Source organism: Setaria viridis, chromosome 4 (assembly GCF_005286985.2).
Source record: "Setaria viridis chromosome 4, Setaria_viridis_v4.0, whole genome shotgun sequence".
NCBI lineage: Eukaryota > Viridiplantae > Streptophyta > Magnoliopsida > Poales > Poaceae > Setaria > Setaria viridis.
In genome coordinates, this window is record NC_048266.2 from 22,116,503 (window position 1) to 22,144,450 (window position 27,948).

General features: G+C 44.7%; 1 pseudogene; it reads right to left on the bottom strand.

Annotated features, from left to right (window-relative positions):
• Positions 1 to 396: 396 nt before the first annotated feature.
• LOC140222420 (uncharacterized) lies at positions 397 to 6,703 on the bottom strand (annotated as a pseudogene).
• Positions 6,704 to 27,948: the final 21,245 nt, after the last annotated feature.

Consider the following 27,948-nt stretch of genomic DNA (forward strand, 5'->3'; position numbering starts at 1 on the left):
GTTCATTTCCGTGGGAATGGAAATGTGCCCAATGAAACAGCTCAATCAAGTAAAATCTTGACAGGAAGAACGCAATCAACTAAATTAAAAATGAATTGCTCACTGAACAAGGAGTTCTTATTTGTCAGAAATCGAAGCACAATGAGAAATCAAATATATTCAAATTGATAGTTCCACGGCCCACAAATGACATGATACCCTGACATAGATCTTATACAGCAAAATTCTCTTGATCTAAACCAGGATATTATAGTTTGATTCATTCCAAAGCATACATGATGTACTGGTTATATTTTGCTCACATAGATATTCAGTGCTACAGAAGACTATATTGTTCTAATCTGTTTCATCTGCCAACAATTGAGCACCCATGTCAAAATTATCACGTGGGATAACTCTCACCACGGTGTGCCATGCTTCAAGTTTTGGATCTTTGACATAAAATACTTGCTGCACTTGTGAAGAGAAAACAAAAGGACCTTTGTCGTGATGCTTGTTCCATCCCATAGGATAACCTGTTTGTATAAGGAATTATATTAGATCCATTCCATCTAATAATGGTATGCCTAAAATGCATCAATTTAAGATTTGCACACCTTTTTCTTCAACCAATTAGGAAAGTGTTCATCGGTCAACTTCTCAATGGAACAAGGTGTCAAATTAGATGATGGACCCAATTTGCTTTTCTACTCTTCTAAGAATTCTCTACAAAAATCGTATCAGTGTCATGTCATCAAGTTACTACAAAAATAAACATAACAGGGAGCACTATATGAACAAACCTGTGTAAATCCTCAAGTTCATCGCAATGTCGAAAGACATATCGATGTGCCTGAACAAGAAGATGCTTATCAAGGTTGACACCAGTACACTTTCCAATTGGTTCACCAACACTATCAAACAAGTACATGCCTTTGCTTTCATTAGAAGGTTTAGGATTTCTAGATGACCTAGTAAAACATGTAGTTCCTTCTAATAATCTCGGACAAAAGTCCAGGCACTCCTCCATGCAATATCCTTCATCAATTGAACCATCTCGGTGGGCTCTATTCTTCACAAGTGCCTTTAGCCGAACAAAAAATCTATATGCAATTATGGACATATGTAAGTTGTAAAAACTATTGAACAATTATTGACAGTGCAAATTAAATGTAGTTGCATACCTCTGCATGGGGTACACCCACCGGTACTGAACATGGCCAACAAGTTTAACTTCTTCTACCAAATGCACCATCAAATGCACGCTCATAGCAAAGAATGATGGTAGGAAAGTTCTCTCCATATCACATAGTGTCATCACAATACTCTCTTGAAGCTTTACCAACTCATCCACATCTATCACCTTGGAGCATAGCATCTTGAAGAAATGAGATAATTCAACAACTATCCTCATGACATTTTTGCTAGGGTAACAGGATTGGAGCACCACTGGAAGAATGTCATGTAGTAAAACATGATTGTCATAACTCTTTAGTCCACTCAATGTAAAGTCTTTGATGTTCACACACCTAGATATATTGTATGCATATCCATCAGGGGTCCTAAGGTTTTTAATTACTGAGCAAAGGTTCTCCTTTTTCTCTGTAGACATGGTAAAAGTTGCATCAGGAAGCGACTGCTTTCCTTCATTATCTACAACAGGATGAAGATCCTCTCGAATTCCAAGTTCAACTAAATCTAGTCGTGCATTAAGGTCATCCTTTATTTTATGACAAATAGCCAACAAAGTCGAGATAAAGTTGTCACTCATATTTTTCTCTAAGTGCATGACGTCTAGATTGTGTCTTAATCTTTTGTGTTCCCAATATGGTAGCTTGAAGAAAATTCACCTATTTTTCAACCAATCTTTATAAATCTTCTCCTCCTTAGCACCACTCCCATCTGACTCCTTATTTTATCCTTTTGTTTTATGCTTGCGTTTCGTAGCACTTTCAGCCGTCACTTCCTTAATCTTGCCTTTCTTGTTGTCCTTCTTTGCTGTGCACACCTTTTTCCCTAGAACAAACTCTTTGCCTTCTAACATTTTAAAAATAGTAGTGCCACTCATTAATTTAGGTGCAAGTTCAGTCTCTACCGAGCTAGCACACTTCATACCGGTAAGGACTACTTACACCGGATCCAAGCTAGCAGAGTTGTATATGGCAAGGATTGTGTGTTTGCATGGTGTGCCCAAGAAGATTGTGTCTGACCGAGGTACTCAGTTCACATCTCGCTTCTAGCAGAAACTGCATGAATCTCTAGGCACAAGGTTGAATTTCAGTTCCGCTTATCATCCTCAGACAGATGGACAGACCGAGAGAACAAATCAAATATTGGAGGATATGTTAAGAGCATGTGCATTAAAGCATGGAGGCAGTTGGGACAAGAGTTTACCTTATGCAGAATTCTCCTATAATAACAGTTATCAAGCCAGTCTCAAAATGTCACCATTTGAGGCTTTGTATAGTAGAAAGTGCCGAACACCCCTTTATTGGAGTAAAACAGGAGAGAGTCAGTTTTTCGGGCCAGAAATTATACAAGAGGCAGAAAGACAGGTCCAGATCATCCGAGAAAACTTGAGGACTGCTCAGTCTCGACAGAAGAGTTATGCTGACACCAGGAGAAGAGAATTGACCTTTGAGGTAGGTGATTATGTGTATCTCAAGGTATCGCCCATCAGGGGTATGCGCAGATTCAAGGTCAAAGGGAAATTGTCACCTCGATTCATCGGTCCGTTCAAGATTCTTGAGCGAGTGGGACAGGTAGACTATCGGCTGGACTTGCCTAATCAGTTGTCGGATGTACACGATGTGTTCCATATCTCACAGCTTAAGAAGTGCCTCAGAGTTCCCGAGCAACAGTTGCCAATGGAGGAATTGAATGTTCAGGATGATCTCACTTACACGGAATACCCCATTAAAATTTTGGATACTTTGGAAAGGGTTACTAGGAATCGGACGATCAGAATGTGCAAGGTTCAGTGGAGTCACCATACAGAGGACGAGGCAACTTGGGAAAGAGAGGATGAGTTGCAGAAGGAATTTCCCCATCTCTTTGCAGGATCTTCCGAATCTCGAGGACGAGATTCTTCTTAAGGGGGGTAGGATTTGTAACACCCAAAATTTTGAATAATTCAAACTCATTAAAATTTGCTCAAATTAGGGTGTCATTTGAATTTTAGGCATTTAAATTCATTTTCTTTAATTTAATTAATTCATCATAGGAATTATTTGTGCATTCATGCTGGTGCATTTATTTTGATTGCTTGAGTTTGAGTCAAATTTCGAATTTCCAAATTTGAATTCAAATTCCAAAACCCTTTTCTTTTTCTTTCTTTTTCTTTCTCCTTCTTCTCCTCCTGGGCCGAAACCTTCTTCTCCTTCCCTCCCCCTTTCTTCTTTCGGCCCAGCCTTGCACCAGTGCATCGGCCCGCTCCACCTTCTCTTCGCTCGGCCTGCTCCGCTCGCCCGCTCGCCATTTTCCTCCGAGGCCCGCTGACCGCGGCCTGCCGCTCACCCCCACCTCGCGGCCCACGAGCGCGCGCGCGCGCCGGCCCGCGTAACCGCGTCAGCCCGCCTCCACCCGCGGCCGCCGACAGGTGGGGCCCGCCATCGTCTCCCACCTCCGGCCGGATTCCCGCAACCACCGCGCGCCGTCTCCGCCCCGGATTTCCCTGGGCTCTCTATCTCCTAGCGCCTATAAAAGCCGCCGCCCCTCCCGGTCTCCTCCACCAGCGCCCGCAGCTCCAAAACCCTAGCGCCCGAAGCTTTTGCGCCGCCGCCTCTCTCCGCCGCACGCCGCCGCCAAAAGGTGAGCGCCGCCGCGCCGTGGCTCCCACCAAGCCCCAAAACGGGTTCGCCGTGCTCTCCGCTCTCTTCTGGTGAAGTCCGCGCACCAAACCGTGGCCGGGAGCGCCGTTTCGGGTTACTCCGGCGACCCGCCGCCGCTCGCCGCCGCCGCCGTTCTTTTTCCCGCCGCCGCCCGCGAGTCATCGACCACTGCAACTGTCGGATCTTGATCCGACGGCTCACGGCCAGTCAATCCGGCCGCGTACCGGTTAACTACGCCATGCCGTGCCGCTTTTTCACTTAAGCCCCCGCCTTTTCCGAAAATCAACCCGCGGTCCAGATCGCGTTGAAAAATATTTACAGATCTGCCCTCGCACTTTTCGGTTTGACCCTTGAGTTTTCCAGAAATCAACCCGCCATCCGGATTTGAGTTTTTACACGTCAGACCCTCGGTATATACGCATAATTACGTATAAGCCCTCGGTTTTCGCGGATAGGCCCTAAAAGTTTTGTTTTTCTCACAGAAAAGTCCCTGGATCTTGTTTTAATCATATCTTTTGCATCTTAACTCCGTTTTTCGCGTTCTTTATATCCACGTGTTCGTTTTAAAGCGTAGATCATCTTTTCAAGCTTATTTTCTCTGTTTAACTATGTTTGGTGTACTGTTTTCTTACTTTTTGCCCATGTTTGCTTGTATGTGCTCGTGTGACGCGTGTAGACGCCCCACAGTTCGAGGGAGTTGCAGATCAAGCCTTCGAAGAGTACGAACAGCAGGAGCAAGGCAAGGAAGGCAAGTCGTGTCCTTGATCACTACCTTTTTGTCCTATACACCTTTACTTTCTCGTACTCAACATTTATGCTATGCACATGTTAAGATTAAATTGATGGGTCCCAATTAAGGTTCGCCTAGATTGATTTACCTTTGCCTTGACCAACCGGTTTACTTTATGTTGGGTAGCTCATGCTTAGTGCTCACTTGGTACATGGTGGTTTAACTTCACACAATGCTTAATCTTGCTTTACTTCCGCTATACCTTTCATTAAAACAAGATCATTATTTGTTAATCGGAACATGGAGAACCACCCAGGAAAACAGTGCTACCACAACACTAAATGGCTCTGGTCTTGGCTGATTAATTAGAAACCTTAGTCTGGGGTGACCTTACTCGTGATGAGGCAAGAGGGGGGACTGAGGCGTTGCATTTTACCTGGGATGGGTGGTGCACGCCAGACACCGAAACCTTAGCGGGTTACCACTGATTAATGAATCTTTGTAAAGGCCTCGTAGCGTCCCTATGCAATCACACCTCGGAAGTGTGGTATAGTGCCTTGCAAACACCGCATGGTTGGGTCCAAAGTTCTTTTGAACTTTTACGCGACTTGTGGGTAAAGATGTGCCACCTCTGCAGAGTGTTAAACTGATCGATCAGCCGTGCTCACGGTTAAGAGCGGCCTGGACCCTCACATGATAATATTATCGGAAGATGGATTTAACTTGTTATCATTTCATGCATTTGTTGCTTACCTTATTTATGATCATGTTTAATTTCGGGTGGTATGAACTTATACTTAGTTAATTGCTAATAAAACTTGACCAACTTAATTAAAAGCGAATGCTAATTATGCCTTAGCCATACCTTGAATTAGCCTTACACTACACTACTTCCCACGACTTGTTGAGTACCAACCATAAGTGTACTCACCCTTGCAAAACCACTGTTCAGACCAAGTTAATTGGGAAGAGGAGTATCTACACGACTTTGAGGAGTTCTAGGCGTACGTTTCTTCAGTCAGCTGCCTGTGGAGTCGTCGTCATCTTTGGAGTTCCGCTGCGTAATAATTAGACTTTGTGGTTTATTTGAGACATTCGGTCATCTAATATGGTTAATACTCTCTTTATTCGATTTAGCACTGTCTTTGTTATTCACTATTGTCGTACATGTGTGTAACTTGATCCTGGCGCACATGTATTTAATGCACTCGATTTTGTCCTTAAAATCGGGTGTGACACATCCTTTGCCTTCAGTATCTATGATTTTCAGCCATCGACGATGACCCATATAGCACAACGTTTTACCATTCTTTAGGTGAAATGATTTTGTCACTAGACAACAAGAAGGACATGCATATGTACCACCTGTGCTCCATCCATATAGGTATGCTAATGCTAGAAAATCATTTATAGTCCACAATAGTGCAGCTCAGAGAGGGAATTCCTTTTTCGAAGAGCCATCAAATGTTTCAACTCCATCCCACAACAGTTAAAGCTCATCAATCAGGGCTACAAATATACGTCCACATCATTACCTGGAGAATCTAGTCCAGGGATGATCATCGACAACATAAAAGATGTTTGCTTATGTAGATCCAAGGCGGTAGGTTGTAAGGAACGAGCATTACTCAGGTACCATGCTTTAAATTCTGATTCCCAAAGGGGTTAAATCCATGACTTGCAACACCAAGGCATACATTACAAGCATCTTCTGCAAATTCATGATGCCTAGCATTAAAGTCTTTCCAAGCTTCACCATCTACTGGATGTCGTAGTTTTTCATCTTTCGTACGGGCCTCCTCATGCCATCGCATAACATCTAAAGTTTTGGTAGTTGAAAATAACCTTTGGATCCTAGGTATCGATGGAAAATACCGCAACACTTTTGTTAGTTTCCTTTTCCCCTTAGGTTTAGCTGATTATACATTCTCCTTAACAACTTTCCAACGAGAGCTCTCGCACACAAGGCAAACATCCTTTTTGGCATGTTTACCTCGAAATAGCATGCAATCTTTGGGGCAAGCATGGATTTTCAAATAATCAAGACCTAATCCATGGATGATTTTTTTTGCTTCATAATATGTCTTAGGTAGATTTGCTTCAAGAGGTAGCGTAGCAGATAGTAGTCCTAGTAGTGCTGCAAACGATCCTTGTGACCAACCATTTAAGCACTTCAAGTAATACAAGTGCACCAAAAATAACAGCCTTGAGTATTTACAACTAGGGTATAACCTTACATGTCCTTCAAGAACCTTGCATATATATTCTGATCCCTCCCCAAATCATCACCTTGAGCTGGATTCACAATATCCTCTGGGGCATTATGTTCCATATCTGCAAATCCTGACTGAAAATCATTTGCTTCGCCTTGAGGCATGTCTGCAGCCCTAACAAATGTAGCATGTAGCAGTTCTTTCATGCTATCCATTTCTCCATCCCGGTGACCTTGTACTATACCCGGAGCCGGCAACGTTGTGATATTTGGCACATCAACAAAATCAACTGATGGTCTGTCATAATTCTCACCATGACGAACCCAAGTAGTATAACCTTGAAGAATACCGTCACACCTCAGATGTGTCCTAACTTCATCACGACTCTGCTTTATTCTATTCTTCCAATTTTTACACGGACATAGTATCTCGCTATCATGTGGAAGGTCCCGGTAAGCAAAAGCCAAAAATTCTTCAACACCATCTTCATATGCGGTCTCCCGTCTTGCTTTTTTCCTCTAACTTCGATCAATCACCCTATGTAAGGAGCTGTAAAATTTAAATAAAACAAATCAGGTTTAATTTGCAGTACATAGTTGTGACAAAAATGAATATTAGGTGATGGTTAATTCCAAAAATAAAATGAAAACATAATCCTTAATCAGTATAGATTGGTGAATTACTGCCAAACACAAATTTATTGTACTGGATAAACTCAAGTAATTGTTACATATAAAACTAAGAAAAATCCAATTTTATTTATTCCAAAGCAATCTGCAAAACAATTGTAGGATTCTGCAACCTAGGCAAAAAGAAGAACCATGCATATGCATCATATGATTGCTTTAAAAACCAATTCAATTTTGCCAGAAAAGGAGGCACCTCTGCTCTATGCTCTAATTGCTTCCAATCATTCCTTGAGGCGAGATATATATTAATGAGCATTGTAGCTTAGAACTCCGGAGAGTGGATGGGGATAATGATGCATTAGATGTACAATAATAAAAATTGCAGTGTCATTGCAGGGCATATTGGAGAAAGATATAATTAATTTTGATTATCACATAGAAAAACAGGGGCGGAGCTGCTACATGCTCGGAGAACGGCGGCAGCAGCAGCGGCGGCTGTTTGGCGCACCAAGGAAGAGCAACAGCAGTGGTGGCAGCTACCACGGCGACGGCTGTCTAGCTCACCGGGGAACGGCGGCGGTGGCAGGATGTGTTTTGCGTTGGGGACGATTGTCGTTTTGACCCATGCGTGCCTGGATGCCCGTAGTTCTTGGGAGGATTATGTGCAATCAAATATGGTTGTATTTACATACCAATCGAACATTCTCTGCTAACTCGATGGTATGGCTGCAGGTCCTTGTAAGTGTCAACCAGGGTTTAATTTTGGGAGGCACCCTTTTTTATTTCCTATTTTTAAAAAAATTCTGCTGTGCACATCTAATTTTAATTTATCTTTTAGTCTGCAATACCAATTAAAATCGAGTTGCCAACGCTACACAAATTTAGTTAGACGTTAGTTGTATTTTTTTAACAATTCCAATATATTGTTTCTTCATCCTCCAATGATTACAAATATTAGGTTTCTTGTTTTGAATAAGTGTCATTTTTCGTTTCGCATAAAAATTCATCTTTACGTGACTATTGATGGTTACTTGATACGCTTTACGACTTGTCTACACACTATTCACGGTTGAAAGCATGTCAAACTTTGTGTCAATTCGATACGGATTTCTAATCGAGTCAGAAAGCATCTTTATCTGGGTAAAGACAATAGTTTGATACGCTTTACAACGTGTCTAGTGAATAATGACGGTTTAAAGCGTGTCTTACTCTGTGTCATTTTGAGATGACTTCAATAGCGTGTTAAAAAATATGTTAATAAGACTAATAACAGTCTAAACGTGTCTAATATCGTAACACTCTGATACGTTTTTGAAATTGTGTCAAAAAAACATCTTTGCACGCTGATGTAGAGACGCTTTTAGTGTGCGTTGCTACTATAGCGTCGCTAAATGGGGGTTTTCTAGTAGTGGAAGCAAACCAATTTCTTAATTTGATATTCTAGGTGAAACTTTTTACAACACATGTTGTAGCTCAAATGCACAGTAATTGTCATATATGTTTAAGTGAAAATGAAGTACAACATGAACTCAACAAACATTTCCTTGGCTGCCAACAAAATCGCAAAGAAATATACATTACCTAGCAGTTAACCAGCACACAGACAGGAAAACTATATTTTCCTTGACGGTTTCATTTTTTCTGCTAAGGAAATTCATGGCTACCAAGGTAATTACAGTTTTGTGCAGCGGCTGCATCGGCATTTGGGCAAAGCCTCATTGCCACCCAAACTAGCTGGCCAAGTTATCCCGCAGCTACAATGGACTTTCTCTCGTATTTATGGACCCTAAAGATACGAAGTACCACACAGATTCTGTAAAAAATGGTGCACTACTGGAAAATTGAGCATTGATCCTAACTCTTAGTACCAGTTGATTTCTGACCTGGTACAAATGTGAGCATTAGTACTAGCTCTAACGGCTAGTTCCCTAGGAGCCTCACGTGACCCTCTTTAGTACCGGTTGTAAACTCCAACCGGTACTAAAGGTCACCCATTACTAAAGATCACCCATTACTAATGTGCTTGAGGGCCTTTAGTACCGGGTGGAGCCTCCACCCGATCCTAATGGGTGATCTTTAGTACCGATTGAAACTCCCAACCGGTACTAAAGGGGGTCATCTATAAATCAGGCCTTATTTTATCTCCTCCGCCTGGCCTCACCCGGCCCCCTCTGCCCTCAGTATTTCCTCCCCCAAGCCTTATCCGCTCGCTCGCTCCCTCCCCGCCCGCTCCCCTCCCCCCACCGCTCCTCCTCTGCCTCTTTCCCCACCTCCACTCCCCTCCGCCTCCCTCTCTCCTCCTGCATCTCCCTTCCCACCAGAGCTCCCTCTCTTCCCGCTCCCTCCCTCTCTCCCTCTCCCGCCAGACCTCCCTCTCCTGCTGCCCCTCCCCTCCCCCCCTTCGCTCGCCCCTCACTCACGGCAGTGAGGAGCAGCAGCAGGGTGAGGAGCGGTGGCAGCGCATAGGGCAGGGGCGGCGTGCGGTGGATGCGGCCGCCGCCGGGTGGCTGCAGCGCGCGTGTGGATGCACCGGTGGCGCTGGTGGCTGCGGCGGCGGCGGGTGGATGCGATGGCGACGATGAGCCCCTCTCTCTCCCTGATCCTGGGGTGGATCTAGCCAGTGCGATCGGGCTCCGGCGGGTCGTGCTGTCGGGGTGTGCGGCAGCGCAAGGCCATGGTGTGCGGTAGGGGTGGTAGCAGTGGGGCGCGTCTCCGGCGAGGGGCCATGCGTCCGGTGGGGTGTGGGGCCGAAGGGTGGCGACGGGGGCAAGGGCGGCAGCAGGAGGTAAGGGTGGTGACGGGGGCAAGGGTGGCAGCGGGAGGCAAGGGTGGTCGGGCTGGCGGAGTGCGGCTCGGGCGGCATTTCTTTTTTTTATTTTTTAATACTCCTTTAGTACTGGTTATTTAACCCGGTACTATAGGCCCCCTTAGCACCGAAGTAGCAGTACCGGTTACATAACGAGTACTAAAGGGGTTAGACACTGGTACTGAAGGCGCTTTCCCCAGCGGTAGTGGTACATGACGTATGGTTTTTCATATCACTAATGGAGAAGGCGGCATCACTCCTGGAGTCCTGGTTTGAAAAACCCCAAATGCACTCCCGAAAAGTGAATCAGAACTGTGCATCAGGGAGTGATGCTCATGGGGCATTACACCTCCTAGTTTTTAACTGGATGCAAAGGTGGGTTTCAACTCTTGTTTGGTGTTACCGTCCAAGAGTGATACATTTTCCAAACACAAAAAAAAGGAAACTGTTTTGGATAGCCTTTCCGTTGCCGTCACCATCAGGTGAACCACTATGGAGCTACTCCTCAAAAGGGATCCAGTACTCTAGTGCAAGAACCACACGAACAAGTGCTAGAATTACATGAACAGGCGCATGAATCACAAGGACACAAAGAGATTAATTCATATCGTAAGAATATACACATGCCTGGCCACTCGCAGCTAAGCTAAGAATTAATGAACACAAAAACTAAGGTTTGTTATGGTGCTTGAGACGAACCTCTGGTTCCTCCTGTCATAATTATTTTCAGAGTAAGGGTAGTTTAGGAATTTTTGTCCCTCTGCTCATGCCACCGGTTATTCCTTGACGGCCGCAGCACCATATCGAAGAATTCCGCTTCTGCTGCGTCTCGCCTCCGCCTGCCTGCTTTCAATCCGGCAAAACGGACCCGGCACCGACCCACCATCATTTATTTGGGGCAGCAGAGCACAGCACTCCTTCGCCGCTTGCGCAGGGCCTCGCGGCCCAGACTATCTATTCATGTTTTCCATAGTATAATTACTTACCTTCTTGGCAAATTGTTACTTAATGGAGAAATGAACGGTGTTGTGTCTCTGTGAGATGTAATGTGATCAATTATATGAATCTAGCGATTTTTGCCAGCCTTTTCTGCAGCTTTGTCATTGTGCCGTTGGCAATTATCCAGTTCACCAACTCCTAAGGTCATTGTACATAAGTGACATGTTCATTGTTATTTATTTGATAATCAGATTATCAGGCCGAAGTTTCTGCTTTTGCAAAGTTACATGAGAAAGAAAATGCATTTACACCACTCCTTTCATCTGAATGTGTCATGGTCTTACAGTAATCTCGTCTACCTTGCAAATATGAGTTTCTATGCATTGCAGCGTTAACTGTTAAATTCACGTGTCCAACATCTAATTTTACGCCGTTCTTGTTGTGTAGGTTGAGAGACCGTGGAGTGCTCTTCCTGGTATTCGGCGTCATGTCATTGCTCTCAAGGCCAGGGGGAATTGTAATCCCTCCTGGAAACCTCATTCAGCATGGATGATTACCAATGCTTGCTCTTGTCAGACATGTCATAAACTTCAGTAGATGGAGTTATTATGGAAACTATAGCCAGCCAGAAAGTGATCGCAATTCATTAGTTTCGACGACATTCTCCAGCTGTCCTCGGGCGTGCGGCCATTCCTGCTGTGCTACTCTCCGCTTGTGGTCTGGACTCAGGCGGCAGGATGGGGATGGAGCAGCGCTGACCGGTACTAAAGTCATCAGGCTTTAGTACCGAATCGTCACATCACCTAGTACTAAGGTCACTTTTAGTGATCTTTTAGAGCATTTCAAAATCACTAAAATTTTGAGCCTTTTCCATTTTGTGACAAAATCCTAAATAACTTTATTTATACTAGCTAGCTACTATTTACAACTATTTTCTAATCAAGACCTTGCATAAATTTCACTCATGAGTGTTGTGTGTTGGTTTCTCTAGATCTTAACTCTATCTCTATGCCAAATCCTATCCGAGTTCTTGCTGGCATCAACTATCCGAGTTATTGGGTTGCGCTTTTTAGCTAGCTAGTGGTGTCTTCTAATTGGCGCTTTGTCCGTCAGGGCTCAACTATCTTATATGTCGTTTTTACATGATTATTATAATATGCAGATCACCAACTGATTCCTACTATTTGTTTAGAAAATTAATCTAGTTGCACAAATTTTTACACTAAACATACTTGTGAATACACTAATTAAGCTTGGTCAGATCTGCGAAGTTTGACTTCTCAAAGATATGGCAGGTATTTTTGTGTGGAGGGATGTACAACCCGCTAGTATTTAGCACCATGATTATTTATTTCTTACCATAAAATAGGCATTGATGGTCCCCATGCCAGAATAACTAAAAACAGAAAAATTATATGTCCCACAACAAAAACACATAATAGTATGCTCTAAGGGCGTCACAAAAGGTCTAGCTTAGATCCCAACACTACGGATGGAGACTCCAGCGTTCACCGTGGCTGTGCTCCATGGCACCGCCTGGTGATCTTCCTCGACGACCACCGCAACGGAGGGCCTCTCCTCCCTCAACTTCCAACCTGGGCTGGATTTTCAGGCGCTCATCCACGACCTCCTTCCTCATCTCCTTGTCGAATGCTTCTGGAGACTTTTTTCTGGTGGCCTCTTTCTCCCGTTCCTCAATTTGTCTGAATGAGGAATATGTTGCTCTGATCCTTCAATCAGTTCTTGGTGGTGTTGCTCATGATCTTCCTGTGGTTCATCAAGTGGAATGGACCTTTGGTTTCTCTATTGACTCCAAGAGGGTTGGCATCATGATTCATCGCCTAGGAAAGTTCCTGTGCAAAATCTTTGCTGTTTTTTTCACCCTTTGGCGTGATGATGGTCTTGATTATATTCGTGAAAAGACTAAATGGGATCAAGAGTAAGAGGCTGAATGGCAGCCCCCTCCACATCTCAGGAAAAGGAGCTATGCTCACATTGCTTCGCAACAAGTACCGCCTATAGTTCCAAAGAGAAAATCGATTTTCAAGAGGATCTCTTTTCCCTCCTCTTACTTCTCTACCAATTTTGCCTCGGATCTTAGCTCTTGCAAATCAGTCTTTGAAAGACTAGGCTCCAAGGTTCATTCCAAGGCAAAGAACAAGGAGGATAGCCATAGATCTCATTCAGAAGCTTTTTCAAATTTGAATTCCAATAAAAAATCTGCTCCTACTTTTCCGCCCCGAGATATCTCGCAGCTTTCCTATTTTCATTGCCTAGCAAAAGGGCATCTAATCATGATGTGTTCCCAGGATATTCGTTGCAAAGTTTGTTTCCGTTATGGGCATATAGCCAGATCATGCATGGCCTCCTGTGTACCGTACCACCCCAAAACACGTGCTGATAAGCAGCCGTCCTTCTCAGGGCCTTTCCATCCATATATCAATATAAAATGCTCAATCCCTGCTGATCCCCCTGCCTCTCCCCACCCTGCCCCTTCACCTTCCAACAAGAGCTCGGAGAAAATCCCATCCTCGCCACCTCTGCCACCGCCTCCGCCACCGCGTATGGCTTTCTTCCCTGTGGATCCCTGCCCGCATGCTCCTCAGTGGTAAGATGTCATCCACCACGACCCTGATGTGCCGCCATTGATCCTCTCTACATACTTGGAATGCATGGAATCCTACAACGAAGATCTCGCCATCACTTATCTGGTGCCGAAGGTGAACAAGGTGGACTTCGAACCAATGGTGGCTGCGCTCAAGGAGTTCTTTGTGCAGACACATGGAGTTCATGTAGCTGAGGTACAGCCCTACCCTATTGGCAATGCTTATGTTCTGTTCCATAACCCGGTTGAGAGGGAAAGGTTCTTGGATAAGATTATTCAGTTCGGGCCAGATTATCAGATTTATGTCGGGAAGCATAATGAGGGCAAGAATGCTAGGTTTCAAGATATGGATAGAGAGGCTTGGATTATGCTCATATCATTTCCTGAAGATGCTAGAAACAATTCTACTATATGCAAGGCTGTTGCAGATTTTGGTTTGCTTCACTACTGGAATGACACAAATAACCTTGCCAGAATTGTTGCTAAGATTAACCTTTTTGATGGTGCTAAGATACCCCATGGTGTCCTTGTCTCTACGAGTATACCACTGAAGACACGCTCCTGCATGTACCTTGTCTTCGTCCTCACGAACAAGGGAATTACTATGCTTGCTGATGAGGACCAACTCCCTGCTGATGGCCCTTTGTTCCCTCTGCCAATGCAAGCTCCAAGATGGATGGGCCTTCATGGAAACGTGCATGCTCCTAGACCACAGGCGATAGGAGAAGAGTCCTTTGTGGGCCAAGGAGCCCAATCTGCAGCTGCTATGGATGAAGACAGTTAAGGAAACTCTGGAAAAGGTGATGCTGCAGAGGACAAGTCCAAGGAGAATCTTCTATCTTATGTGGGGGCTGATCTAGTGATGCCTTCTTCCCCAGCACTAGATGTCATGCCACTACAGATGGTTGCCCCTCCTATCAATAAGGTGAGCCTATCCTTATCTAAGGTCTTCGCTGCCCTTAATATCTTGTTTCACATTCCACGCTCTCTGTCAAGAAATATTTGTAGTTGCCTTTGTGCTTTTGGTAGCAATTTAGACACCATCATCCCATCTTATGTTTCTGATCATGAATCTCTTTTCTTCCTAGCATCTTTAGCTATTGATCAACAGGATGCATTGACTCTGATTGGACCAATATGTTCTTTGGTGCCATACTCTGATGATGGGAGGAGGATGAGAATGTGGTGATCCTGGATGGACAGTTGCCAGCTACTAGATCCCACAAGAGCCACAGGAGGAGGGCTCACAAGTTGAAAGAGCCACTAGACGACAAGTTCTTGAGGCGCAGCAAAAGACTCAACCCAGCCCTGTAGGGATTCCATGACGCCGCAAGTATGGAAGAGGCTGAAAACTACCCTGATATCTATCATGGCACATCTGAGCTGGTGCCTAGTGTCAATCCAGCACCCCACCTTTCTTCCTCTATCATCCATGGAATTGCCACGGGCTTCCTTCAGATTCAGCCTGCAACTGTCTCTGGTGCCATCCTGGAGGAGTTAGATGATGATGATGTTGCCCCAAATATGTAATAGGCATACTGTCGATGTTGTGCTTATTTTGTTGGGTGGTTCCTGCCACCATAACTTATCTTTTAGGAGTCCCAACTGTTGCATGAACAATATTAGTTCCTTGCCCTTCGAGGCCCTTCAATCAATCTGGTTTGAAGTTTGCTATGTTCTGCTTTGTGCTACTTGAGCTTATCTCTTTGATGTCTTGGCTTTATTCTATGATCTGAGCCACTATTCTCATGTGTTTGTGGTGATCAGTGGATAGAGATCGTGCTATCAATATCCTGGTGTGGAATATGAGGAGGATCAATTCCCCAGCTAAATGGGATGCCCTCAGAGACAGTGCTGCCAGCATTGTTTACCTTCAAAAGACCAAAAGAGAGGCTTTTGATTCAGCATATATTCACAAATTCTATCCTAGGCACCTAAATCTATTTGAGTTCTACCCCTCCTCTAGGGCTTCTAGTGGACTTCTTGTAATTTGGAACTCGAATAATGTCTCTATCACTCTTAGTCACAAGAACTCTTATTCGGTTACTATCAAATTCACTTGCAATTTTTCAAGCAAGGTCTTTCATCTCAGGTATTTATGAACATGCACATGTTGCTGAGAAGGGTGCTTTGATTTACTGGTTATACAACTTAGACACTTCTACCTTTGATGATTGGATCCTCACTGGAGATTTCAACTTGATCAGATCTCGAGGGAATAGAAATAAGCCTGGTGCTAATATCAATGATATGCTTCTTTTCAGTGATCTAATCCAGCATCTTAATTTGGTAGACATTCCCTTTCATGGTCGAAATTACACTTGGAGCAAGATGCAATATGATCCTCTTCTAGAAAAGTTGGATTGGGTTTTACCTCCAGCTCATGGACATTAACCTATCCAAACACCACAGTTCGAACCCTTGGTAAACCAATTTCAGATCACTGCCCTTTTGTCATCAAGATTGGTACCTCCATCCCAAAATCTAATCTTTTCATGTTTGAAAATTACTGGGTGGACTTCAGTGGGTTCTATGATGTTGTTGACTTACACTGGAACACATCTCCCTACCATGCTGATGCCACAAGAACTCTGAATTGTACATTCAAACAAGTTAGACATGGCCTCAAAAGATGGAGTAGAGAACTATCAAAGATAGGAAAGCTTATTCATAATTGTAATTTCGTTTTGGCTTTGCTTGATGGACTTGAAGAGCAGAGGTTCTTGTCATCTACTGAAAGATCATTCAGATTGCTAGTTAAAGACCATCTGTGCAAACTCTTGGAGGCTAAAAGGCTGTATTGGAAACAAAGAACCACTGCCAGGTGGGTCAAGTTTGGTGATGAAAACACAGGTCTCTTCCAGGCCATGGCAACATATTCTTACAGAAGAAACTACATTGCCAGTTTAACTCTAAATCATGGTACCTGTTTGGTTGACCATGATCAAAAGGCAAGAGCTTTGTGGACATCATTCAAGGAAATATTGGGGGTATGTGACTTCACTGATATTCAGTATGATCTTAGTTCATTATTACATCATGTGCCCCTGGAAGATTTGGGCACACCCTTTTCAATGGAAGAAATAACAACAATTCTAAAAGTGATCATGCTCCTTGTACAGATGGATTCAATGAGTTTTTTATTAAGAAATGCTGGAATATCATCAAGGATGACTTCTTGAATCTTGCAACTTAGACATCTCCAGTATTAACAATTCACTCATTCCTCTAATCCCTAAAAAGGACAGTCCAATGACTGTTAATGATTATAGGCCCATTTCCCTACTCAACTACTCCATAAAATTCCTCACAAAGCTCTTAGCAAATAGATTACAATTGGTCATTCTGGAAGTAATTCATGCAAACCAATATGGTTTCATTAAGGGAATAACTATACAGGACTGCTTAGCATGGGCATTCCAATTTCTGCATATCTATCATAAGTCAAAGAGGGAGATTGTTATACTAAAACTTGACTTTGAAAAGGAATTTGATAAAGTGGAGCATGAAGTCATTTTGCAAGTCCTACACCATAAAGGCTTCTCTGATAAATGGGTTGGGTGGATGAAATGTATATTGAGCTCAGGAACTTCATCAGTACTGCTCAATGGGCTCCCTGGGAAACCCTCCAATGTAAACGTGGTGTCAGACAAGGTGATCCCCTTTCTTCCCTCTTGTTTGTTATGGCAGCTGATCTCCTTCAGTCAGTTATCAATGATGCAGCACAAAGGCACATCTGGACCATCCCCTAGGCCCTGATTTTGGTGGCAATTACCTTGTAGTCCAATATGCAGATTACACTTTGCTCATCTTACCAGCTAAGACCTCCCAACTATCAGAGCTAAAAGCAATTATTGAAACTTTTGCTTCTTCAATAGGGCTCGAAGTTAACTATGACAAATCCTTTCTGGTGCCAATCAATGTGGATGCAGCTAAATTAGCTGAGCTTGCTAACACACTTGGTTGTCAGATGGGCAGCATGCTTTTCACCTACCTTGCCTTGCCACTTGGCCTCACAAGACCATCAGTGTCAAAGTACATACCAATTCAAACAAGAATGGAGAAGTATCTTATGGGGATCTCAAGAATGCTTTCTTGGCCGTCATATTCTAGTAAACTTAGTTTACTCATCAATGCCCATATTTTATCTCTGCTCTTTGAAAGTTACCTACTTAGATCCTTGAACAGATTGATAAATACAAGAAACTCTACCTTAGGAGGATGTCTTGTAGCTTGGAAACAAGCCTGCAGAAGCAAAGAAGAGAGAGGGCTCGAAATAATCAACCTATGAACTTAAAACTCGAAACTCTTTTTGAAATTTCTGCACAAATTTTATAACCAAAGCTGAATTACCATGGGTCTAACTCAGCTGGTGCATTCTATACAGAAATGGAATGCCCCCTCATGCTAGAAAACAGGTTGGATCTCTATGGTGGCGAGACATCATGTCCCTATCTCAAGACTTCTTCATGATTGAAAGTTGCAAGGTTATCAAAGGTGACACTGTGCTTTTTTGGGATGATGTTTGGGACAATGGTGTTCTCAAATGGAAGTTTCCACAGTTGTCCTCTTATGCCAAGAAGAAGAAAATCCTAGTTCTGAAATTTTGCAGTAATAAGATTGGCCAAAACTTCTGACTGCCCCTATCTCAGATAGTAATGGATCAGTTTGATGAACTGCAGAGTATGCTGCCCAATTTTCAGAATGTGAATGACAATGACTCAAAGGATGAATGGACCTATATCTGGAACTCTCCAATTTTTACTTCGAAGCAAGCATACAAATACCTCTTTGGCTCCCAACCCGCCTCTCCTCTATTCAAGTGGATGTGAAAATATAGAGCATTGCCAAAGCACAAATTCTTCTTCTGGCTGCTGCTTAGAGACCGTCTAAACACACAGAATTTACTCACAAGGAAACATATGCATCTGAGACCTATAATTGTGTTATGTGTGTCAAATAAGAGGAAACAACCTCTCATATTGGCACATCCCAAAATTTCAATTTTGAGGATGTGAGCAATTACACTAATAAAACAAGCAATTTTCTCAAATTTATAAAATTTTCCAAATAGCAAAACATTTGATTATAGGGAAATATGTATTTTCTAAATAAATAATTAATATAGTTATATAATTTTGTTTTGTGCATTCATGCTGTATAGTTTGCATAGGCTTTTATTGGGTGAAAAGTGTATTACAAAATTCTTTCAAATTCGATTTCGTTTTGATCAGAAGCCGAGCTAGTTTAAAACCATTGGGCCGAAATCCTTACTATCCTATTCCTAGCCCAGCTTACCTCCTATTTGCCTCAATGACTGGTGGGCCCCGTTCATCATCTCAATCCAGCGCCACAGTGCAATAGCTTTGCGAAACTGCTACCTCGCCTCGCCCGCATGCTCCACACTCAACCGCCTGAGCCTCGCCCTCCGCAACTCCTCTTTCTCGCACTATAAAGTGAAAAGCTGCAGCCCCTCTATCCACTCTTTGCATCTACACAACAACACCACACGAGAGCCGACGCCGCCACTGTTGTATTCCTTAGCCTCGGTAAGTTGCCACCGCCACACCGCAACTCTTTCCCTCTCTGCCAGATGCCACCCGTGCCAAGCTGATCTGCCTGCATGTTACAATAGGGACGCGAGGAGGCCCTTCTGTCGCAGTTCGTCATCGAGCCGAGCTGGGAACTGCACCTTTGTCCTTTGCGTTCAATCTTTCGTGAGTTCCCTATTGTCATCCTCCGTGTCTTGCCGATCGATCCCCATCTAATCTCTGTCTTGGTCTCGTCCGCGTCATAGGAGCGCCAGGAAGCCACGCCACCACGGATCGTCGTCGTTATATGACCACCACTGAGCCCTGATGAAGCACAGATGCCTCTCATCGCCCTCTCCGTCCTGCACGTGAGCCGTGCTGCCGCTGCCTCCACGACACCCTAGGTGAGATCCCCATCACGATGGCATTCTATTTGGCCGCTTCCCGTCGAATTCGGTCAACCGTAGGCCGATCTGGCATTTTTCGGTGATGCTCCGGCGACGTGAGAAAGCTCGTGCATGGCACCGCCATGAACTGTCGTCGCCATTTTGTGCGGGAAGAAGGAGATGAGCTAGTGACCCTTAGATCCGAAATCCATGGCCCAGATTAGATCCTAACTTACCCCTTCGCAAACCAATCAAACAGCGCCATGTGTCTCACATAATCGTAGTTAGCAGCAACATGAGGGATCCAGCCAGCGCCACATGTGCGACACATCAGCACAAAAGTCCAGTCAGCCTTCTTTTTGCATTCCATCCCCTATCCTTACTCGTAATCACGTTACATTTATTCATTGCATGTTAATCTTGAAGTCTAGCACCTAAATACCTTGATAATGTTATCCCGAACCTATACCTTGTACTTTAATACAAAACCCTCGTTCATTTTCTTATTTATTCACTTTTTAGATCTATCATATAATTCTATTTAAGCCCTTGGTAACTTTAGATAATTACATATAGGTCCCTAAAACTTCAAACGCATATATCTTTTTAACCGTACGTCCGTTTTAACTGATTCTTGCGCTCACGCATTCGTAGCAACGCGTATTAAACGTTAGTAAGGTTTTTATCATATTTTATTACTATTAAACATATTGTTATTTGTATTTATTGCCTATTATTTCCAATTGTTTGCGCGTGTAGGAAGCGAGCTGTCTGTGAACCCTCAAGTTCAATAGTTCATCCGAGGAGTTGGTGGTGATCACATCTAGCAAATAGGTGAAACTTCATTTAGCCCCCTAAGTGGGTTTTGGTGTTGATGACATGCATGATTAGGAGACTAATAATTTTATCAAGTGACTAACAGGCTCTAATTATAGAGAAGTGCAAAGGTGTACGAAAAGAATCTCAAGAAACCCCAAATTACAAAAATGAAATGGTGCTAAGCTCAAAAGAAGACTCGTTTATAATTTCTAATTTTGAATTTGAGTATAGGAACACCTTATTATAAAGGGGGATGCGGATGGATTGCTTGAAGATGCTAAAGTGCTCATTTGAGATGCTAACCACCCTTTGAGCAACACATCTCACTCACTTGCACAACCTTTAACTCAGTTTTTCTGTGAGTATCAGAAGTTCCTACACTAGTCGGAAGTATCCAGTTACTCCCGACAGGGGTCCTTTGCCAATTTAATTTGAAGTATCGGAAGTTCCAATACTCCAACGGAAGTTTTGATAAATATGCGTTGGGTGTTTCTTGAAACTCCCAACAGGGTTGCTCAGCCATTTTTCTAACTTCATCAGAAGTTCCGACAGGTACATAAATGTACTATAACGGCTAGTTTTGGAGGATCGGGTATAAATACTCCCTCAATCCCCCCATTCAATGCTGCTGACCTACTCGTGAAGAACACCCCCTTTGACATTGAATACTCCTCCCCCTCACCCCTTAGAGCTAAATCCTTCAGAGTTTGAGCTAGGGTTTGGGTGAGAGCAAGATTGAGGGTGCTAGACTTGAGGTTTTGAGTGTGAGGTTCAACTAGTTCATCTCAAGAGCACTCCAAGCATCATCGGCTTCGATTCGCATTTGTTACTCTTGAAGCTTGCTTCTAGACGGCTAGGCATCGCCCGTTTGAGGGCCCTCTGTGTGTGGTGTGCCCGGGAACATTTGTATCATCCATCCTTCGTGGATTCATAGTAAGTGACTCATCCTCCTTTGTTGTTGATTGATGGAGGTAAAGGGTTAGTGAGGACCCAGCTCTTTGTGAGCTCCTCAATGGAGACGTAGCTCCCTTTGTGGGAGTGAACAAGTAAACAAATCCTTGTCTCTTGTGCTTGTTGTGTTGTTTGATTTCACTTTGATGTAGAAGCTTGAATTTAGCCGATCTATCAATTTGTGTGGTTCCTTACTCATACATCACCTGGAGTAGTCTCTACCCTTCATTTACTATCTTTTGATTCAAATAGAATTGGCAGATTCAGGTTGCATTTTGAATTTCGTTGAGCTCACTCTATTCTCTCGGAAGTTCCAATCCTGTACCGGAAGTTCCGATCAATCGGAAGTTCCGGCACAACGTCGGAAGTTCCGACACATCAAATACCGTTGTGAAGTTTTTCAGGAAAAATTTGAAGTGAGCCTATTCAGCCCCCCTCTACGCATCACAAGATCCTTTCAATTGGTATCAGAGTCTAATCCCTTGATTCAGGGTTAACTACTAAGAGATTGAAGATGTCTGTAACAACCGACCCCAAAACCTTCCCAGATAGTCTTGATCAGAGTCCTTGATCCTAGTCATCTACCTTGCTTTTTCCCGCGCCGAGTGCTCAGCTTTTCGCCCGGGTCCGACCCCTGAAATCCGACCCCTCTCCGCTTCGTTCCTCTCCCGACCCCGGCAAGCACCGCCTACCGTCGGATCCTGCTAATCTTCCTTAACCATCCGTTCTCTCCCCCGGTGGACCCGCGAGATCTTTTCCCAGATCCTCCACGACAGCCGCACTCGAGTTGCATGGCCGCCTCAGAGTCTTCCTGCCGCGTGGCTCGTCTTCTCCGACGCCCGCCGCTCAGTTTTGTCTCTGGCAAGCGACCGAGTGGGTTCTCGCGCCCCCTTCCCCAATGGCAGCGGAAGCCCCTCTGCACCCTTTCTGCAGAGCCTCGCCTCCCGCGCCCATCATCACGCCGCCAGATCCCGGCCCTAGAGCCCGATGTCGCCCGTCTTTTCCATCCCTTCAGCCACAGTCGCGCCGCCCGGTCGCCGCTACACGCCGATTCCTCCACCGCCAACCCCGACCGCGTCAGCGACAGCTCCTTTCCCCCGCTCTGTCAGAAGCCGCCCGACAATCTGTTGTTCCGCGCTCGCCCGCACGCCCGCGTCCGCCTGTCTTCTCACCTGTGCGCCCTCGATTCTAGCGCCGTTAAACCGGTCGCTTCTATCAAATCTTCCGCACGGCGACGCCCGCTTTCCGCCAAATCTCAACCACCGGTCTACCCGCTCCTACGCCGCCCTGACGGTAGAACGCAATGATCGCTGGCGTCACCCCCGGAGTTCTGCACCACCGCCCTCTTCGCTCAATCGCCGCCCCGGCAGAGCACTCCATTGCTTCTCCCCGGCCTTCGCGCCGCTTCCCTTCTCTCTCTCCCGCGCCGCTTCCTTTCCTCTCTTCCAGCAGCTATAAAAGGAATGCCCCCGTCGCCGGAGTTCCCTCCGCCCTTGTTGCTTTCAGCCTTCTCTCGCTCTCTGCTCAAGCTCATAGCGCCACCCCCCCAGTTCTTGAGGAGTTCTTCTCTCAGATTCTCTCTCAGTTTTCTCCAAGTCACCCAGCAGCCTGCTCCTCCGAGCTGCGAAAAGCTCTCTTGTGATCCGCAAGAAGCAGCGCCGCCGCCGGAGCATTGCCGGTCTTAGCTTCTGTTCAAACCTTAGTCCCTCCGCCCAAGTCTGCCTCTTCCCGACCCCAAGCTTTCCTTTCAGGAAGAAGGTGAGTTGCCGACCCCAGTCCGCCTCGCCCGACCCCTCCTATCCGCCCGACCCCGGTTCCGTCTCGCCCGACCCTGTCTGTTCCGCCGACCCTTATCCGCCTCGCCCGAGGGCTTGGCTGTGATCTTTTTCTTCAACTCGAGGGTGTATGTGTAAAACTTGGGAACCCTTCAGCGCTTGCGTCTAAGGACCCCAGTTTATCACATCCTCTAGTTCAAGGATCAGATCATGAGTTCCTTTCCTACCCTTACCTCTTGATCATCATCAGCTCTCTTGAACCACCATAACCTCCTGCTCTTTGTCGCAAGTTTCTGGGCTCAGGCGAGCCAGTGTTGCTGTTGATTAGCTATCTATGCTAACCCTTGCATTGCATTCGTGTAGAGCTGCACCTCGCCGACGGCTTCTACGAGCTTCACCCGGCGCCAGAAGAAGAAGCTGTAGCTGAGCTCCTGCCCTCCGAAGCCGAAGTCACCACCGAAGTCGAGAAGTTCCCGTCCTCCTTGCTTGAAGGCAAGCCCCGGTTGCATGAACATCCTACGTGTTTTGCCAGACTTGCGCATGCCTTCTGTAACATGCTTGTGCATTTACGTATAGGAGTTGTGTGAAACCCTAGATGCATGACTTAGTTGTCCCCATGATCTGAGCACTAGCTGTTGGACCGAGTAGCTGCATTGCTTAACTAGGAACCGGTAAAAGTCGAGTGATTCCCTGTCACTCGCGAGTTGTAGGAGTTGCATGTTTACTCTCCTGTTATAACTATAAGGACGATGGACGGGGCAGGGTTTGGTAACTCTTTGGTGGTTGGATGGTCGCCCCGTCTGTCTATGAAATCTTGCTAAGGCCCGATAGTGGTGGTGTTCATGATCAAGTGTTTGAAAGTACTAGCCTCATACTTAGTATGGGATGAGGAAGCCTAGTACCGGATTGAACCTAGACGTGAGCGGTCGCCCATTTTTCTTGGAACGGAGTTTCCCCTGCTGGTTGTCACACGTGGTGGCAAGCGTGGTCACAGAATGGCAGAGGCCGGGTCTGTGGAACCTTGCACCAAAGGAAATGGGCCCGACACGGGTTAGGGGATTGATGGGGAAGGCCGACACAGGAAGCGACCTCCGGGTGCGCGGATGTCGTGAGGCTAGGTTCACCATGCATGGTTAAAGAACTCGAATCGATTCGTCTGCCTCTCACAGTCTGAGATTGCTTGATCGCTATGTCACCCTGAGTAAATGAGGAATCTGATGATGGCAATGTTTGTTGTTATATCTACACATCTTGTTTGGTTCTATGAATGCTTAGAATAGGTGGAACAACCTAGACTGGTAAATGAACCTAGAACCGGAGCTAAAACTTGAAAATAGGGTTACTTAGTGCTTTTGGCAAATGAACCCCTCAGCCAAACAGCCCTGCATGTCTAGAAGGAGGAGTAGTTCTTACTCCTATCGGTTAAGTCTTGTTGAGCTTAGTAGCTCAGCCTTGTTGTGGCTCCTGTTTTTCAGGTGAGGTTGCTGCGCCCGACCCCTCTCTGGTTGGTCCTTGGCCGCCCCAGCTTCCGCCAGGCTGGACGGTCGAGTGGGATCCTTCCTCGGACGGCGAGGAGAGGAACCAGTGATGTCCCGGTTGGCCTCACCAGGGATGTCCGACCCCAACGAAGTCTTCCGCTAGTGTTTTCGCTGTTGTTTCTTTTGAATCTTGTAAAACTCTGATGTGGATTTTATGGTCGAACTAAATCGGTGATTTTGCCTAACTCAATGGACTCGTTGTACTCTCTGGAACCACTCACCTTCGTGTGGGTTTGCTAAACTCGATCCTGTTTAAGTGGTTAAATCGGATGAAATCCGACGGCACTTCGTGTTAACTCGGTTTAGGCAGGAGTGTCGCATGTTAGGCGGCTTAACCCTGCTTAATCAAGCTAATCCGAAGTGGATCCGCCACAATGTCTCATAATGGGGATGGACTTGACACCGTCGAAGAAGCCGCCGCCGCTACCGCTGCTATTGTTAATGCGACTACATGCCTTGGAGGAGGCAATGTTCACCCTTTTAGTCATTTTTCAAGAAGTCGACCACCCTCCATGCATGTGGCAAGTTCAAGCGATGACTCAAGCTCAAGTGATGAGCTTAAAGGTGAAGATTTGGAGGCCATGAAAAGAAAAGATGAAGGCCAAGATTAAAAAGAAAACAACCAAGTTGATAAAGAAGAAGATCAAGGAAGAAAGTGAAAAGCATCTCTTCTTCGGATATCACAAAGTTCCTCCTAACTACCCGCCTACTTCGTCTCAATATTCTTCTTCTCAATTTCAATATGTTCACTTGGGAAACCCCCCGTATTTTGATGGGACGGATTATCCCAAGTGGGGTTATGATATGAAAATGCATTTCTATGGGCTTCACCCCTCTATTTGGGAAGTTGTGGTTGTAAGTGTAACATCGCCCAAGAATGGAATACCAACGGCCGAGCAAGCTCAAGACTACTTCCGCAATGCTCAAGCCGTAAGAGTCATCACTGGGTCTCTATGCGCTCAAGAGTTCAACAAGGTTCGGTCTGTTGAAATTGCCAAAGTAATTTGGGACACACTAAAGGAGGTACATGAGGGGACCGATCAAGTAAGAGAAGGAAAGATGGACTTGATTCATGGAGAGCTAGAGCATTTCATCATACTTGAAGAAGAAACCGTGACTCAAATATTTGATAGACTAATGCTCCTTGTATCGGACATTAGAACTCTTAGAAGCACGGATTGGGATGATCACAAGGTCAGAAAGAAGATGCTTAGAGCGTTCACCTGAAGGAACCCTACTCTTGCTACCATGATTAGAAGAGATCCAAGCTTCAAGACAAAGACTCCCAACCAACTTCTTGGTGAAATATTGCATCAAGAATTTGTTGAGAGAGATGTGGCAAAATCTCTTAGCATGAGGATGAACAAGAGTTTAGCCCTCAATGCTAGTTCTAGTATCATGATTGAGTCAAGTCTCAAATCTCTCAAGTCAAAGAAGGAAGACTCAAGTAAAGAAGGAAGCACTGATGAAGAGACCGCATTTGCCATAAGAAACTATAAGAAATTTTTGAAGAAGAAGGCATCCAAGAAGAATGGTGATGATAGAAAGAAGATATCACAAAAAATATGCTATGAGTGCAAGGAAGTTGGTCACTTCATTGCCTATTGCCCTCACAAGAAAAAGAAGAAAATGAAGCAGAAGAGGTTCAAGGACAAGAGCAAAAACTACAAGAAGAAATATCAAGGTCAAGCTCATGTTGGTCAAGAATGGGATTCTAGTGACGAAAAATCCAACAAGGAGTGTATGGCAACTCTAGGCATACTCAAGCCCATTACACCAACTAGACTCTTCAACAACACCTCCGACAATCAAGATGACACTCCTTTTTATCTCATGGCAAAGGGAACCAAGGTACCAAACACCACATCCTCCTCATCCATCTCCTCCTCTATATCTAGTAGTACTCAAAATGAATTAGATGATGAGGAAGAAAAGCTTAAAGCAAACATGATAAAATAATTTGGTAAGAAAGGCTATAAAAAAATTAAAAAGCTTTTGGAGAAATTGGAGAAAAAGAAAGAGTCTCTCAGTAGGCAAGAGGACTTGCTCATCCTTGAAAAGGAGAGAAATCTTGCCTTAGAGAAGGCTCTAGCTGAAGAAAAAGCTAATGGTGAAAAACTAGCTATTGACCTGTCTCTAGCTAATGATTCACATAAAAGGAAAGGCCACTCATACTGAACTTCAAGAAAGCTTCTCATGCTTGACGGTCAAATACAGAGACCTTGAAGTTAACTATAGTGCTCTTTGGGAAAGCTCCAAGGCCAATTCCAAGGCAAAGCTTGACTCCAATGCCTCCACTAGTGAAGGTTGCTCAAAATGCTGTAAAATTGATGTGAATGCTTGTGTCACTAACATTGCTAAGCTAGAGGAATCAATCAAAGCAAGGGATGCTCAAATAAAGAGGTTGAACATGTTAGTGACACAAGGGTATGAAGGCAATACCAAGCTCAAGCCTAAGATCAAGTACAACAATGGGAGGCATCCTAGGCACATGGACGGGCTTGGATACTACAAAGGGAGCAAGGTAAGTGACCGGAAGGTGGTGAATGGTAAGGAAGTCACCAATTTCAACAAGGGTGCAAACCTTGGTGACTTGATGGACATGGCACATGGCAAGATCATGACCAACTCAACTCAAGTTAAGCAAATGGGCAATGCAACCACCAAGGTCAATGTGATGGAGAAGTCTATGACTAGGTCAAAGGACAAGGTGGTTGCACATGAGCACTCATCAAACTACACCACCGATTTCATGGTTACAATGGACCACAATGGTAAAATAGTGGTCAAATATGTTGGTGCCTACACGAAAAAGGCCATCTTTAGGAGTGTGTGGGTTCCAAAGATTTATCCGTCTAACCAACTAGAACCCAAATCTTTTTGGGTATCTAAATTCCAAGCTTAACTTGTTTTGTAGGCCTACACCTCCGGTGGAACCTCATGGTTACTCGATAGTGGATGTTCAAATCATATGATCGGGGAGGAGATGTTTTCATCCCTAGAGCATGATGATACACCTAAAGAAAGTATTATCTATGGTGACAATAGCAAAGGGGATGTGATCGGAATGGGTAACATTGCTATCTCAAATGACAACTCTCTCTCTAATGTCTATTTAGTTGAATTCTTGGGATACAATTTGTAGTCCGTTTCACAACTTTGTGAGAAGGGCTACAATTGTCTCTTTACTAATAGGGTGTGACCGTCTTTAGAAAGG